This window comes from Ailuropoda melanoleuca, chromosome 1 (assembly GCF_002007445.2).
Source record: "Ailuropoda melanoleuca isolate Jingjing chromosome 1, ASM200744v2, whole genome shotgun sequence".
In the NCBI taxonomy this organism is placed as follows: Eukaryota; Metazoa; Chordata; class Mammalia; order Carnivora; family Ursidae; genus Ailuropoda; species Ailuropoda melanoleuca.
Window position 1 is genome coordinate 194,763,566 of NC_048218.1, and position 17,344 is coordinate 194,780,909.

A 17,344-nucleotide genomic window follows, 5' to 3' on the forward strand; every position below is an offset into this window, starting at 1 on the left:
TTTGATATTTTGCTTTATTTTTTCCTTTGTATATAATATCTTAGATCAATAATAATGAAGTCCTCACTTCCTGCAAAGAATGCTGATGACTTGAGGGAATAGAAAGATGATGAGTCAGTCTCCCCCTGTGAATAAGCTCGCCTTTGCAACAGACACTGGTGATTTCAGGGACAATAAGTACCTGTCACTTCTCGTGCACCCTCCGCAGCGGGAAGGAGAACTTCCGCAGGCAGAAGGTCTACCGGGGAGCAGAAAGAGGGGATTTCAGAAGGAAGAGGATGTAGAAAGTAAAGGAAACTTCACTTGTTCACAGTTTTGCCCAGGCTGGCACCAGTAGGAGGGAAAGTTTTTCAGGAGTTTAGCTGGTTCCCAGGCAATTGTTGTTTCCGGATTATATCCCTTGCACCCTGTGTTAGTTTGCTCGGGTTGCCATAGCAACATACCACAGACCAGGTGGCCTAAACAACAGAAATTTCCCCACAGTTCTGGAGGCTAGAAGTCTGAGATCAAGATGTCAGCAGGATTGGCTTCTCCTGAGGCCTCTGCTTGGCTTGCAGATGGCCGTCTTCTCCCTGTGTCTTCACAGGCCGTCCTGCAGCGTGCACACACATTTGGTGTCTTGCTCTGCGCCCACCATTTCCTCTTCTGACAAAGACACCAGTCATATCAGATTAGGGCTCACCCTAATCACCTCATTTTAAGTTAATCACCTCTTTAAAAACTCAATCTTCAAATACGGTTATATGCTAAAGTACTGGGGTTAGGACTTGAACATATGAATTCAGGGCACCATAATTCAATCTATAACACCCCATCTCATCTGTTTCTAATATGTGGGTTTTTAGTTTATTGAAGATGCACTTCCCTCTGATTCTTCTCTCCTGAACTTCCATAGCATGGACACCACTCTCAGAACATTTGGTTATGTACTCCTTTGTGTGCAGCTATCATTTTCCAATGACATTGTGTTATTTTTGAAATTGAAGAGTATGCCTTTTACATGTCTCACAGCCATAGGGAAGTTTTATATATAGTAAGACATTTAATAATGTTTATTGAATGAATGAATACATAGATGATTAGATGTAGCCTTTGAACCTACAATTTATTTGCTTTAAGACTGTCTCCAAATGATGAGTACTAGTGGTGCTTTCTCCTTATTTGCTGCCCTGTATCACAAGTGAAAATAAGACTGGATAGGAGCTGGAAGAAAAATATGATTAGCTGACACCAGGAGACTTAACCTCTCTCCTCAAAATGTGGGAGGCAGTAAATAACATGAGCCTGCCCTAGATGCCATCACTCTTCCATGAGAGTGCTGTTCCAGGATTTAGGAGGGAAGGACGATGAGTTTAGGTTGGGAGTTACTGAGTGTGAGGACTTGTGGGACTTCAAGTGCATATGCCAGTCTGACGCTCAGGTGAGAGCTAGAGACAGAGATGTTCCCATTCATAGCCTCTACTTAGGAATTAGAACCATGAGAATGGATGAAATCATCCAGAGAGATTGTGTGGAGATAGAGGAGCGGTGTTTCCAAAATGCCATCAGAAATTGTACATGGAAGGTTTTCTTGGTAGATAACAGAAGAACCCTCCCATGAAGAAGAAATCCACATGCTACTTCTAATGAGGGTTTGTAAGAACATATGTATTAACTAAAATGTATGTCTATCTATTTCTCTCTCTTCATTTATTTGGACCTATTTTATTTCTTCTTCTGTCCTCTCCTTTGAGTCGATGCCCCAAACCATTCCTATGGGGCTTGCCCTCCCCAACTTTGCCACCCTCTAGCTAACTGTACCCATGAACATGTGTTTGACTCCCAAAGTTTCTGCCAAGGGGGTCTCACACGTCAACTCCTTCCTTTGGGGCCATTCTCTTCATCAGCCAATCAGAGCTGATCAGACTGGACAGTAGGGGAGCCTGAGATTAGATTCCTCAATGTCCAGAGAGACAGAAAATAGATCCTTCTCAGGGTCAGGTGCCGTAGACTACATCATCTTGTCTAGACAGCCAGTAAAGGGCTCAGTAGAGGGAAAGGGACTACTTTCATACTGAACTCCTTCCTTAGTCCGTTGATCCCTGCTGGTTCCCCTCCCCCCCACCTGTGCTGTCAGGGAGGCTTTGGCAATATTTTAGAGTTTCACGGCCAGGCCAGAATGGGGGCTGGTGAAGCGCGAAGGGGCCATGGGCCATCATGGCCATAACAACCTTCTCTCTAGGCCCCACCAGCAAATATCATTTCTCATGGGGCTGTGTTTAGCCCAACACTAGTTTCCTTAATTTTTCCTGCTTTCTGTGATAGAAACAAAAGAAGGAAAGATATTTATTCATTTCTTTTATTTTCTGAAGTATTACTTTTCTTCCTTTAAATTCTCTCCTTGCAATTTTTTCTTTCTTTTTTGTCTCCTCTCTTAGTTCTCTTTCTTAAGCAGAACCTTGATCTCTCCTTGGATTGCCTGATTATCAGTGGAAGAGACTGTCTGAGATCTGGAAACTTCCTCCTTCTCTGCAAACCCCACCCATGTTCTTTAATGGACTATGAGATACCAGCTTTCTTCAAGTACCTACTTCTACACTTCCCTCTTGGTGTTCTTTGAGCAGCCAGGAAAAGATGCCAGTTTTTATGTAGCTCCCCAGAATATCAGTGACACCTGAGTCATTGATTTTTAGTCAAATTGTTATTTACATTACATGAGAAAAGAGAAATTTTGTAGTCAAGAGAAAATAGCTCTACAATCCATGAATGGCCTAGATGGGCTGTTCCAAATGAATGGTGGCCAGTGGCCAGCATAGGTGCCTCCCAACTGTGTTTCATTAATTTCAGTCAGCTACAAGGTTTGGAGAGAAAGATGATTTTCCTATGAGCATGTAAAAGACGTGCTTTGAGTTGTAAGGCTTTGCCCTTGTTTAAGAACAGCATAAATGGGAGATTTTATAACCACTGTGGGCCAGTATTTTTGGAGTCAGTTGAAGCTCCAGATGGAGTGGAAAGAGAAGTTTCTTTTTTTCTTCCTCTTTTCTTGAGTTTTGTGGAACGAGTCTACATGGACACCTTTAATAAAGTGCTTAGTCTCTTGTTTAGTTCAAGTGTGCCCAGGCTTGTTATCACAGGATCTGAAGGGGTCTTTCTTACACTAAGAATCTTCTCTACAGATTTCTGATAGTGGCTCTAGAACCAGCCTCATATGTGAGAATGTCTTGACTCCACTCCTTCCCCAAGAGTCTCACCTTTAGGAGTCCTCGCTTAGGTCCTTGTCATGAGGTATAAAGAAGAAAATACATAATAAGCCCAAGTTTGGTGAGGGATTGAAAGGACAGGAGGAACACAGTCCCATGGTCATCGCAACATTCTGGAAACCTTCACGTTAAGCAGGGTAAGAGGACGTTCCAGCATCACCATATGCAGATTTTGTAACTTTGGCCAGATGATGGAGGTTTCCAGGCCAGGGAGTTGCAGCTGACTTTAAGAGGCACCCCTGTGGAAGCACACATTCCTGCCTCGCACAACTATTGATGGAGGGTGGTTGTGCCAGGGTGGACAAGCCAAGATGAGGGCCACAGAGGGCGGGGAGAAACAGACAGTGGTGCCAGGAGCATTTTCTAGAAGAAAGTCTCTTCTAGAACTCCTTTCCAGGCTTTTGTTCCAATGGGTATGAGTAAAGAAAAAAGAATGATTGTGGAATTTAATAGCTTTCAACCAAAATGATGAAAAGTCTTACCTGAGGCTCTAATGAGGAGTGGATTTATAGAGTCCAAGGACATAGATCCAGCTGCTTCTGAACTCTGCTTTGGGATGTTTAACAAAATGCTGTTGTGGACGTCTTGCGCTACGTGCAGCCATGCTTCAAGCGGATTTACCTAGAACAAGCACTCAGTCGGAGGGGGGACGTCTGAAATAGTTTCCTTCCTACCATTCTCTATATCCCAGGTCCAACTTCATGCCAAATTAAATCTAGATTTTTTTTAAATCGACTTTTACTAAGGAAAAGGCAGAGCTGCATTCCCTGAAACAGATATTTTAGGCCAAAATTATTACTTGGGCCTTTTTTTCCTCCTCCTTTTTGCTAATTCAAAACAAAATGTCTATCATTCACCCTAACAGCAGCGTTTAAGAGCTGGAGACAAATGGAGTCTGAATATTCACGCCAATGTGGTACAAATGAGCTGTGATTTCAGGACGCTGGCTGTTTCTCTGACAGGAGACAAGAGCGGTTGACTAGTTTAATAGCTTTGGCTGAAAACACTTTCTTATAAAGGGATGGAGAAGGCCAACGTTAATATTGAGTCCTGTTATTTAATGACCAGAAAGGATATATCATGGAATGGGACATCCTCAGTCTGGGGAAAGTGTGTTTATCATACCCAGAGGGTGCAGAGGGGGAGCGAATACACACACAGGGTGGGACTGAAGGAGGGAGCACTTCTAAAAATATTTTATCCAAGTTCTTCAAAGAATTCCTTCCATAAGTGTATGATACCCATGATTATGAATACGAGCCTATCACAGACTTAACACAATGTGTAAACATAGACATTTGTTAGAATGAGAGACTCTGGGGATATATCTAACTGCCTCCCCCAGAATGCTCGCTAATGGTTTAGAAATAAAAGATGCAGTTTTAAGTTGGGGTTTAAGGGTGAAGCTTGTGACCGCCATTAGCCCCATCTGTCCTTTTTCTCGTTCCTCACACATATTCAGTCTCCCATTGATTTACTGTTTCTACAGTACGTTGAACTGGACCCTCTCCATCTCAGGTGCTGTGTTAGGTCTGGACTACATTAGCAATTCAAGTGTTCCTTCATTCTCTCCTATAAAACGCGCTATTTTTTTATTCAATGCAATGGAAAATTTGGTGAATCCAATGATGTGTTCATTGACGTAAACTGTGATTTTCAATACTTTTATTTGTTTCTCATTGGCCTCCTCTTGGCAAAGAATCGTAATATTTTAAATTTCTCTGCCTCCTTGTCCACCTGTCATGCTTAATTATGTGGTTTATAAGCAAAACATAGCGATGCTCTGGCTGTATCTGTAATTCTACTTCGCTGCAAATTGCTTTGAAGAATGATGCATAATTGCGCCCAGTATTACTTGTTTCCTAAAGTCTGGTTTTCAGGAAGCATTTTTTTAAAGGGGGACATAACGTAGTTTCAAAGTAATTGAAAATTAAAAGCAAAGTAAGCGAACTGTGACATTTTTGTGGAATGCTCAAAAGACCCTAACGTGAGAAATCCAAAGTTGATTTGCCATGAAACCAATGGAGCTGCAGCTGTAGGGCCCCTCCCTTGGACACGTCTCTGCCACAACCCTTCTGCCGATTTTTTTTACATTTAATACTGTATTCTCTTTCTTAAAGAAGGCCTCCCAAATAATCTTCAGATCCCACAAGCATGGCTCTGCCCCGAGACTGACACAAACAGATAAACTTAGATGATCTCATGTTTAAAGCTCATTAAGTTTTGGGGCACCTGGGTGGCTCAGTGAGTTAAGCGTCTGCCTTCAGCTGAGGTCGTGATGGCAGGGTCCTGGGATCCAGTCCCCCATCGGGCTGCTCAGGGGGGAGCCTGCTTCTCCCTCTGCCTCTGCCTCCTGCTCCCCCTGCTTGTGCGCTCTTGCTCTCTCTCTCTCTCTCTCTGTCAAATACATAAATACATAAATAAAATAAAGCTAAGTTTTAAAAAGCAAAGAAATAGTCAAAGTGTGAAGTACTGTATTTTATTTTTTAAGACTTGAGAATGAATTCAGCTTATTTTCTGAAGTAAATCTCACTTAAGTGAAATAATAAATCAGTTTGCCAAAACACAAAGCAATCACAGGGTCATTTCATCATCAAGGTTCTTGCTTGCTACCTTGTATTCTCTTGAGATGGAGCATTGTTCTGTGATTAAAAGCACAGACTCTGGGGCCAGGCTGCCTGGATGTAAATGCCAGCTCTACCATTTCCTCTGTGACCTTGGAGACATGACTCACCTTCTCTGGGCCTTTTTATCTGTAAAATGGAGATAATACGGATTGTTATGAAGATTTAAATTGATATTTATAAAGTTCCGAGAACTGTGCTTGGGACAGAGTAGCTGCCATATAAGCATGGGCTAAGTAAATACACTTCTCCATGCGGACTGTAAGCGTGTATGGGTTCTCTTGTGGGTTTACTCTTGCGTCTCCCCACAGTGCCTAGCCTAACACATGATCAGCCGTTAATGAATGGGCCTATATTCAGGGGTCACAGACTGGCAACCTGAGGCCCACATTGACTTGCATATGTGCTTCTCTTTCCCAGCAAGGGTTTGGTTTTTTTTGTTTTGTTTTGTTTTTTAATTTGAATGCTCTTAGGGGTGCATCCATTCTCCTCCAAGTGGAGGGCACTTCAGGTAATGGGAGAGAGGAAGCAGAGACAAAGGCCCAGAGGCAGAAACAAGGGCTACATTATTGCAGGACTAAGGAGTGTGGCCTTGGCTGCGAGTTGTTTTCAAGTTGTGGCTGGGGTGGGAAGAGGAGTCCTGTGATGGGTGCAGTGAAGCCGTTTCATGGAGGGCCTCTGGGGGTCTCAGAGACGCAGGATGGTGCCGTGTGGGAGGCAGATCATTCTCTCTCACTAGCCCCCTCAAAAACCAAAGCATGTAAACCTCCCAGTCATCATCCTTCACCTGCTTATTCCCCAAACCAGGAGTCCTACATGCCCAACAGCTTCCCAGACCCATAGGCCGTCACTGAACGGAGACAGTAGTAAACTTTGGGTTGCTCTTGTTTCCGGTTGAAGGCATCTTTGATTGCTCCTCCTGCTAACAAAGAATAGTCAAGTTCAAGTGAAATAGCCTCTCTTTGCTGGGGTCAGTTCAGCCTTTCTGCTACGTAACATCTGTTTTTGAAATTCGGCTGAGACCCTGACATAAATCCATGTAACTTAAAAAGCAGCAAGAGAACATCTTGTTTTCATGAATGTCCAGGGGCTGTGTGTCAACAAATAAAAGGTCTGTTTGTGGTATTCAAAGGGGAAAAGCTGGTTGTGAGATGTTCTGCCACTGGGGTAAATTTATTATGGACTGTTCGTTTCTTGGAATCATGAACCAAAGTTTGAAAAAACAACGTGGACCAGCTTCGTTTCAGTCAGCAAATTTTGGCTTAATGGTGGGTGGGAAACGTGCTTTTCTTGTCAGAAGGTCACTGAGCTGGATGGTTTCCGGAAAGATGCCCTCACACACGCCTCCTACTTTAGCCACGTGAAGTTAATATCTTAAGTGGATTCTCTGTGTCTATATAAATTGTGGCAGACAGCATCTGATATATCATTATTTTTATATTACTTACACAGGACCTGAGGTGGGGAAGAAGGGGTGAGAGTAGTTCACCAACCCTCAAACCTGACTAGCTGCTTTACTCCTCATCCACTTCTTGAGAGAAAAGTTTGATTTATCAGCACCTAGAAGAGTGTCTGGTGCAAAACAGATGTCTGTATATATGTATTTGTTTAATGAATATAAACTCTGGCCTTATAAACTCATGTTCTCTTTCTGAATGCATGTCTGTATGTGTATTAATATCATTCCTGTTTGAAAAAGCTATTACTGCCTATGTCCTATTTTAGCCCAAAGAAAAGCATTAGGTCATTCTGTCGCTCTCTCTTAGAGCAGTGTGTTTTTCCTTTCTAACCCTTATCCCAATTTGTATTTTATCTATTTATTGCCTGTCTCCACCATTGGACTATAAGCCCAGCAAGGGCAGAATAGTCGTGTTCACAGCTTATTTGGCATACCAAGCAAGGTGACTAGTACATGAATATTACTTCACAATATTTGTTGAATGCTTTTCCTGAAGTTTCCATTGTGATGGTGGTTGTAGAGCCTTAACCACTCTTGATGATGTATGAATTTAATCACAGCGAAGAGGAGAATAGGGCTTATACTGCAGTTGAATATGCAGAGACCTTTTATGTGATGACACACTCACACTCATTTGACCATACACTCTATTGAAGGTCATAGTGGAATGGGTTAGTCTAACCGTCTCTATTCTCTTAAGTTGAAGCTGTTGAGCCACATCTGCCATTATAGCTGGCCAAGATCAATGTCATAGCACATGGCAATAGTTTTAGATTTGTTTTCTCTTAAACAGTTAATTCATTCCTGGTGGTATTGAATCTATGACTTCAGCCTTATTAGCAATAAATTCTGGCCCATCAAGCTACGTGGTAAAGGCACTACAAGGATCTGTGGCCAGAAAGAAGATATTTTCGGTGCCCAATGGACATAGAGTTTAATGTGCAAATTCGTTTGTCTAGTGGTCACTGTAGACCTTTCTTATGGTCAAGCAAAATAGGAACACTTCAGCTTGAGTCGAAACAAAGTAGATTCACTGGCTCCATTTTGCTGTGGCTGTCTGCGTAGACAGGGCTGAAATGGGAATGATTTGTGTGTTCCGGAGGATCTCAAGAGAGATGCTTCTTCGTTTACAGGAGGTGCAATTCCACAACAGTTCCTTGCTTTGTAAACTTGAAAACATTCCCAAAGAAACAAAGTTGGATACAGAAAAAATAATGGGAGAAAAGAAAAATAATACTCTGAATTCTGAACAATTCTGCTTTACTAGGTTGAGCTGTCTGCCAGCTGGCCACAGTGTTGACTACTTGTAATATATACTTTTGGTAGGCTGCGTGTAGTTCTTGGAACTGTTTATATTAGACGGCAGAAACTTAATTATTCTAAAATTGGCAGGACTTGCTTTAGTTACTTAATACAAAATTGCTTAGTCATCTTTCTACCTAGTGTGGACGGCATCGTTTGAGTGTGAAAAACTGGGAAATGCCCATGTGCTCCAAAGAGACTTCAGATCAGGTAGAAAAACAAGAAGGTATCATTTTTTGCAAGATGCTTAGCAGGTGGTCACCACATGTTTTAATTGGACAAGCAAGGTGCCTGTTGAGTTAAAGTCCTTGATTACAAGTATTTTTCTGTTTTCCTTGTGGATTTTGACCAAAGCAAAAACCCGCTGCTGCTGCTTCTTAGGTTGAGTTCTGCTCCTGCATTTTGCCAAGCTCAGATTTTCCAGCAAGAGGGTGGGGAACGCTAGAATCACCTGGCAGGACAGCTTTCTCGCTCTCCGAAACAAACAAGGATGTCCTTTCAAGCTGGTTGTCACCCAGGTCCTCCCTTTGACTCTTTGGGTTTGAATACCTATCTTACCGTACTTGAACTACTGCCTTCCAGATGCAGTACAGATTTCTAGAGCTCCAGCAAAGAAGCAGGCAGGCCAATTGGGTCTCTTCCGTGTGTTTTAGAGTATGAGGTGGCACCGGAGTTCTCCAGGTTTTTCCAGGAATGCCTGTGGCAACCTCACACTCTTCCTGTGACCTGGGCCAGGGCTCCTGAGAGAGATGGTGAGAAAAGATAAAAGTCCTATAGCCAATGGGTAATGACACCAGGCTCGGGAGGGGTGGGTTCCCAAGCCACATCCAGAACAGTGCCTTATGTTTCTAATTACTGAGCATGGTTAGAGAGCAAAATCAGGCAACACTTTTTTTTTTTTAGACTGATGGAAGCATTTAAATCGGCTCTGAATGTCAGTATTTTCTAATTATGATGGAGGAGTGGCAAGGAATCTCCAAAGGCCTTGGCAATTTAGAGAGTTTCAGCCCAACCCTGATTCTCTTCTTTTTTTATTCATCATATGTCTTCTTTGTACTTCCTTCTCTTTGAATGGCGCATAACTAACCTATTCCCCTCAGTTACAAATGCCTAATATCCCTCTTCCTGAAACCAGAATGCTTTCTAAGACAAGGTTCTTTTCCACTAGAGAAAAACAACCACAGCTACAAATCGCAATATAAAATAGAGCTCCATAGTGAACCCCAAGGTAGTACTAAGAGCTGGCCTGGAAACATGGCCTTTTGAAAATGCCTCAGCTAAGTTCCTCTGTTTACCAATTAAGTGCAATGAAAGAAATGCCCTGGAATCCATTCCAATTCAACAAGTATTCAACCTTGCTGACTTTATGAAAAAATAGTCGGTTAAGGGACTATTTGATCGACCCCCGAGTTACTACTTCGAAGGATCACAAAAATGAGTCATAACTTCAAGATTACCATCTTCTAGGAAAGACAGATATGTACCTAGAAATTCAAATACAGGCCATAGACTAAGTGCTCCAATAGAAACAGAATATGGGTATCCGTATAGACCCATGTCAGTGAGTATGTGGTTCAGAGACCCTGTAGTCTTGTGCTAGTCTTAAGCCTAAACTGTGGATCATTTCTTATGTGAAGAAAAGTCCAGAACTCTCCAAACTAACAACTGCGGGAAACTACCATCTACATGATTCCTGTGAAAGGAAAGAGGAAGCAGTCTAGGCACTTTTCAATTTATTATTTAACTTCTATGTAGATTTATATGTTTAAATTGCGTTCATCTATTATGTCTAAGGGATAGCATGCATAATATCCCTTGGTTTGGTTTCAAAGCTTTTCATCTAAGGCTATCTAAGCTATCTAAGATAGCTTCTAACTTGCTTCATATTTCTAGAACAAAATAAATGCATTTGAGGATCATGATGAGTAGAAATTTAAAAATTCACTAGGGAATGAGTAGTCCCCAATTAAAAATAGCATGTCCTTCACGTATAAACCTGTTACCACTAGCAAAGCACCTCTAGCTCATAACTTTGAATTGTCTCTGGCACTGTAACTGGATTTACATCCTGGCAGCTAAGCTGTCTCCCCTTGTTAATACCCTGTGTCAACAAGATAGCTGGCTAAGGCTCTGGATCTAGGTGGCGGTGGTGGTGGTGGTTTTTAGGGGGGAGGGGAAAAGAGAGAAAGAGAAAATCTTAAGCAGGATCCACGGCCAGTGTGGAGCCCAATGTGTGACTCGATCTCAAGACCCTGAGATTATGACCTTAGCTAAAATCAAGAGTCAGACGCTTAACTGACTGAGCCACCCAGGCAACCCTGGATCTAGTTTTTGATCACTCAATTGAAAATGTTAGTTGGAAAACCAATCGAAAGATCAGACTCCTGGGTTGCTGATATTTTTATAGCTGAGTAGACTAGAAAGGCCAAAAGGTCATGCAAGTAAAACTAGTATTGTGTAAAAATACCATGATCTCTGTACCTTGTTTACCATTGGTAAAGACCTATGAGCTCTGATCTTGTGTTCCACATAAACCACTCATGGTCCCTGTTACACAGTTTGAAGTGTGATCCCTCTTCAGACGGTGTCTCAGCTTCTTTTGCCTGTGCTGAGCGTTTTAATTACTCAGTAGCAAGTGCTCAGTCACAGTGAGACTGGCTGACCCAAAGACCCTCTGCAGGAGAACAGAGAGGTTACTAATCAGGGCATTAAAAGAGCACATCCAGCCTTCCAGAAGCTGCCCTGTACCACAGCCTACATATTATTCCATATCCTCCATGAGACTGTAAGGTCTTTCAAGTCTGAGACCATGTCTTACACACCGTCTTGTCTCTGAACTGCAGAACATTACTTCACACAGTGCAGTCATTTCATGTGGGGAGTTGGAAGGCCTTCCAGGGGGGCTCTCCAATAGAACTTTCTGTGATGATGAAGGTGCTCTCTGCATTGTCTTATATGGTAGCCACAGAGCACTTGAAATGGGGCTAGTGAAGCTGAGAAACAGAATTCTTCATTTTATTTAATTTTCATTATTATTTTTTTAAAGATTTTTTATTTATTTATTTGACAGAGAGAGACAGCCAGAGAAAGAGGGAACACAGGCAGGGGGAGTAGGAGAGGAAGCAGGCTCCCAGCAGAGGAGCCTGATGTGGGGCTTGATCCCATAACGCCGGGATCACGCCCTGAGCCGAAGGCAGACGCTTAACGACTGAGCCACCCAGGCGCCCCTAATTTTCATTATTTTTGACTTAAATTGCCTCATGTGACTAGTGGCTACCGTATTGGACAGCACAGCCATAGAATCTTAAAAACTACCTTTCGCTAGCCCTAAATAGCTGGCCATTTCACCTCTACCTGATTCTTCAATAATAGGGGTTCCCACTTTCTTAGCAGCCCTACGTATTGTTGGATAGTTCTGTTGGGGCAAGGACCCCACCCTTATACATTGGATTTAGCCTCTGTCATCAGGCATACATTTAGAAAACACATTTATACATTTCTTCTGGCAAAACTATGCATTTTTGGTTCTCACACAGACACAGGTTGGTAGAGAAGTTCCATCTTTGCCTTAGCATTCACACCTATGCCTTTTACTTCTCTCTAGGGTCCAAGAACAGAAGTGGCCCCATGCCTATTCTGATTTGGTATTAAACTATGTCTTTCGGTGTGGTTTCCTTGAGTTTGCCAAGGAAAAGTATTTAAATTCTGGGGGGAAGGGCACAGAAGTAACTGTGTTCCACATTTTCACTTATCCTCACTCTTCTCAGAATGGTGTAGAGATTTTTCTAAATACCAGTGGTGGTTTTCCACTGATTGGCTGTGGTTCAGGAGCTCGTGCCAAAGTTTTATACATCTCAGTCTTCTTTCTTTAAAGGGAGATGAGCCTGCTTTTCCTACCTGAGGGTCAAACAATGATTGCCGTAGAGTTTGAACGATCTGAAGTGCTCCAAATAAAGTGGTAGTGTGTGTGATAACACTTTAAGATGAGACCGAAAGTCCCTAAATGTGTTGTCTTCCCAAGTGTGGGAGTCAGTGTATAGAAACACCATCATTTCATAAATCTAAAATGCCCAAACTGCCAACTTTTGCTAAGGTGAAGAGAGACATTGATTTTAGTCATGTTAAGTCTGTCAGTGTTTTGCAAATGGAGAAATACAAATAGAGAAAAAGTAATGTTAAAAAACTAAGCAGGAATGGAGAGAGAAAAAAAAAAACAGGCCGTAACCTGTTAGCCTGCTTTTAGTGTGGCTTCGTGTTCTGGATTCCACTGACTAGAGGAAAGAAACCACTTGAGAAGGCAGAGGTCCTCGGGTTGATTCCATTCATTCTTATCTCTGTGTTGCTCGTCTTGACAAATGTGCCTTGGTGATTGCATGTATTTTTTTTTTTCTCAAGTAGCATGGATTTTTGGAACAAGATGGTGAAGGTTGAGCTAAAGTTAAGTCCAAACTGTATGTTACAATCCATGTGTTTATTTGGTTTTTGAGTCCCAAATGAACCATTCTGTTCAGAAAAGAGCAAAGCAGGTTGATAAATTGAATTTTTTTAAAAAGGACAAAAGTTCATTTTCTACAGTCAGAAAGAAAACACTGCCAGATTTACTGTGTAACTACTGCAAATGTGGGTTTATAGAACTTTTGAGATTCATATATAGTCTATTACCAAAGTTTTTAATTCACTTTGTAAACACCGATCAGTCAATAAAATACAGAGATAAATCAGCTTGAGTTACATTTTCCATACTCAGAACGGCAAAATCTAGTATAAAAATCTAATGGTTCAAATCAGCTGTAATTCCTGAGTGCCTACTCTGTCCCAATAGTGAAGAGATTTTTTTTTAAGCAGTGGTTATCTATTCATAAGAGTGAAAATATATAGAAAATATAATATCAATAAAATATTTAAATACTAGTTAGAACAATTGAGCTGCAGCAAAGCAGTACATTTTTAACTACCAAAATGAATGACGGATGTTCGAGGAGAGAGAGAATCACTTCTGCGCTAGAGTCCTCAGGAAAGCCATCATGAAAAAGTGAAATCTAAGCCAAGAATTCATGACTAAATAGAATATGGATAATGAGAAGGATAGGGAAGCCCATTTCAGATGGATGCGGTGTATGAATTAAAAATGCAGAGAGAGAAAATTGAATGACATGGTTGAGAAGCAGTATAATAGTTTTATCTAGGATGCTGTGGGACTATGTACTTGAAAGGAAGGTTAATGCTTTCTAAATTAGAAAATTAGAAGAGAATGTACTTAGATATCATTTAGGCCTGAAAAGGAAGAAACGTGGACATATCTTGTTTGATGTATCCATCTCTGCTGGACAGGAAAGCAGGTTTGGAACCATAGTATTATATAGAGTAGGATGAAACCTTGGACCTTTTCTAGTCCAAGCACCTCACTTCAGATTCCTAAGTGTGAGTCCAAGTCACTGTTTACCAAGGGTTTGTGGAGAAAGACAATTGGAGGATTGAGGTGAGTGAAGATCATTTGAAGGGCAGAGGTGAGGAGTCTGCCGGAATGTGTGACACCCAGGAATCACCCAGTACATGTAGGATGAAGAGAAGCATCACTGAGTCACAGTGAGCACCCAGCTGAAATTCACTCAAACCTTTGAGGCAGACAAAACATGGTTCCCGACTGTCTCCCACAAAGCCCTGAATTTCAAGAACAAAAACCAGAAAACAGATGATAGTTGTGATTCAAAATTGAAGATGGGTGTGATAGACCTGGTAGAAGTTTCAAGAAGCAAGAAAGTCTGAAATACAAGTTCCAGGAGGACAGGGACCTTTTCAGTCTTGTTCACTGTCGTATCCCCAGGGCGTGTAACAGAACTTGTCACCACAGTGAATGCTCAGTAAATGCTTATTGCATATTGATGGTACAGATGTTTTTTTGTGGGGCTTCCCTGAATGAGTTGCACTGTGAAATTTGCCGTGGGTAAATAATGGTGACTAGTCAGAAAGGATCTGTCTAATAATGGTTATGAGTGTTGAAAGACGAGGATTCCTTGCAATAAATGAGAAATAGTTAAGTTGGGGATGAGGATAATGGTGGTCAAAAGAGGAAGGTGTATAATAAGGAAGGTGCAATGCAAGAGAAGAAACTCTAACGTCACAAAGAAAAGTATGCAGTGATGCTGTCCAGAATCTGAGCATCCTGGTTTATGAATCTTACAAAGAAGTAACAATAAAATAATAGAGGCTTAATTAATATTTGCAAGATTTAACTTAATTGAGATCTCTGAGACGTGATAATTCTATTATTTAAACCAAATGGGTATACAATTGAAGAGGCATGGGTAATTTTTAAGGTCCCTTCTTACCTAAGTTTATGTGATCCAATGAATTAGACCAGAGATATTGACAGTAGTCTTCTCAGAACTTTCCCAGGGCACTCTCACTTATTTCCTGAAAGGGAAAACAATTCCTAGAGGGAAATAGTGGATTAGTTCAAGAATATTATAGTGGTTAAGAGCACACACTTTGAAATTCTGTAAAATGGGGATTTTAATAGCTACTTTACAGGTTAATAATGTAGATAAAATAATTTTAACATATTTTTAAATGGCCCAGCAGAGCTATCAAGCCACAAAAAGACATGGGGGAAACTTAAGTGCATACTGCTAAGTGCAAGAAGCCAGTCTGAAAATGCTACATCCTGTATGATTCCAACTCTATGACATTCTGGAAAAGGCAGTTATTATAGAAACAGTAAAGGGATCAATGGTTGCCCAGGGTTGGGGCAGGGGAGAGAGGGAAGGGCGAATAGATGGAGAACAGGGGCTGTTTAGGGCAGGGAAATTATTCTGATACCATTATGGTTGATACATGATATTACCCACTTGGCAAAACTCGTAGAATGTATAGCATCAAGTGTGAAACCTAGTGTAATCTATGGATTTTAGTTAATAATAATGTATCAGTATTGGTTCATCAGTTGTAACAAATGTACCACACTGCTACAAGATGTTAATCAGTCTGTATTAGTTTTCCAGGGCTGCCCTAACAAAGTACCACAAACGGAGGGGCTTAGGACAACAGAAGCATTGTCTCCCAGTTCTGGAAGGTAGACATCCCAAATCAAGGTGTCAGCTGGGCTCCCTCTCCCTAAAGAAGGATCTGTTCCATCTCTGTTGCCCAGCTCTGGTCCCTCAGGTGTCCCTTGCCCTCCACCTTCTCATGGAGTTCTCCCTATGTCTTCACATTATCTTCTCTTTGTGTATGTCTGCTTCTGTGTCCAAATTTCCCTTTTTATGAGAACACCAGCAATATTAGATTAGGGCCCACTCTAATAACCTCATCTTAACTTGACTTCCATATACAAAGGCACTCTTTCCAAATGTTACATCCTGAGGGGTTAGGTCTTCAGTATAATTTTGAGAGAGAGGATTACACAATTCAGTACAAACATGCAAGAGACTGGGCAGGGTGGAAGAAAGGGACTATATGGAAACTCTGTACTTTCTGTTCATTTTGTCTTTAAACTTGAAACTACTCTAAGAAATAATACTCATTAATTTAAAAAGACAGTAAGAAAAAATAACCCAACACATTGTACATATTCAATAAACATTAGAGACTTCTGGAAGCTGCATTAACTTATCCAGTGTCCCTGACACAATAGATTTTATCCTTGAAGTGTTCCAAGATGAGTAGTAGCATTGCCCACTATTCAGTTGGCGATGATTTGAATGTAGGTAGGACTTAGCTTTCTCTCTGGCTTCTCCCCCTAATAACTGAGTGGTGGATTAGAAAGCTATCTGCTCCCGTTTTCCTGCCCTTGACTGGATTTTGTGCTGGCGTTACCAAAAGGAAGGGCTGCGTATTCACTGATTTCGAATCTGTAACACTGACTTATGTAATTACAGCAGCATAGATTGTGCCCTGGCTTAAGAAAATCTAGTATTTGGGAGCTCGTATTGAAAAGACAGATGTATCCGTAGGTATCGATTCATCTGCCTTTGTAAAGTGCTTAACGCCCCTTACACCGAAGTCATGTCAGAGTTCTTTCAATAGCATGACTACAGCCCCCCCTTACAATACAAAAAATTAGATTTTTCATAAAACTTTCAAGAGCCCATCTGTCACGTTCATGGGTACATACCTTCCTCTGTCTACAATTCTGTTTCAGGCTCACCTGTTCATTCGTGACCCTCTAGAGCTCCGCGGTTTATACAATCTCTTTGCCTTGACATTCCGTCACCTCATTGGTTGAGAGTTTGTTTCCCAACCAACGTTGCTGGAAAGAATTCAGCATTGACTGAGGGTAAGGGAGGAAATGAGAGTTTGGAGTTGGGGACGTGAAAGCCACTGCTCCCCAATAAAGGGGAAAAATCACTTAGGGTTCTACTCAGACATGGCTCCCTGTAATAGGACAGTGCCAGAGAAGTTCAGAGGAGCTCTGTGGGTGAAGAGTGTGATGCTTAGGGAAGACCTCCAGCCCCATCCTGGTGGGAGACCAGCTGAGAACCATTTTCATAAGCATACACACCCTCCCTCCCCGCACAACCTCGTACATACCACACAGTACGCAGATGTGCATTCTCCTCTCCCGCAGATACACTTGCCATCTGTCCACAAACTGTAGCCCACAAAGGCACCTGTGTGGATGCCCCATACAGTGACCCCCCCCAGTGCCCCACGTACATAGTCAGCAGCATTCAAATGAGTAAATAACTGGACAGATAGACTTTTTCTATGGTTGGGAAATTAAA

General features: G+C 41.7%; 1 protein-coding gene across 7 annotated transcripts in view; it reads left to right on the top strand.

Annotated features, from left to right (window-relative positions):
* CALD1 (caldesmon 1) overlaps positions 1-17,344 on the top strand; it is a 181,132-nt gene that overhangs the window by 64,621 nt on the left and 99,167 nt on the right. The window lies entirely within an intron of this gene.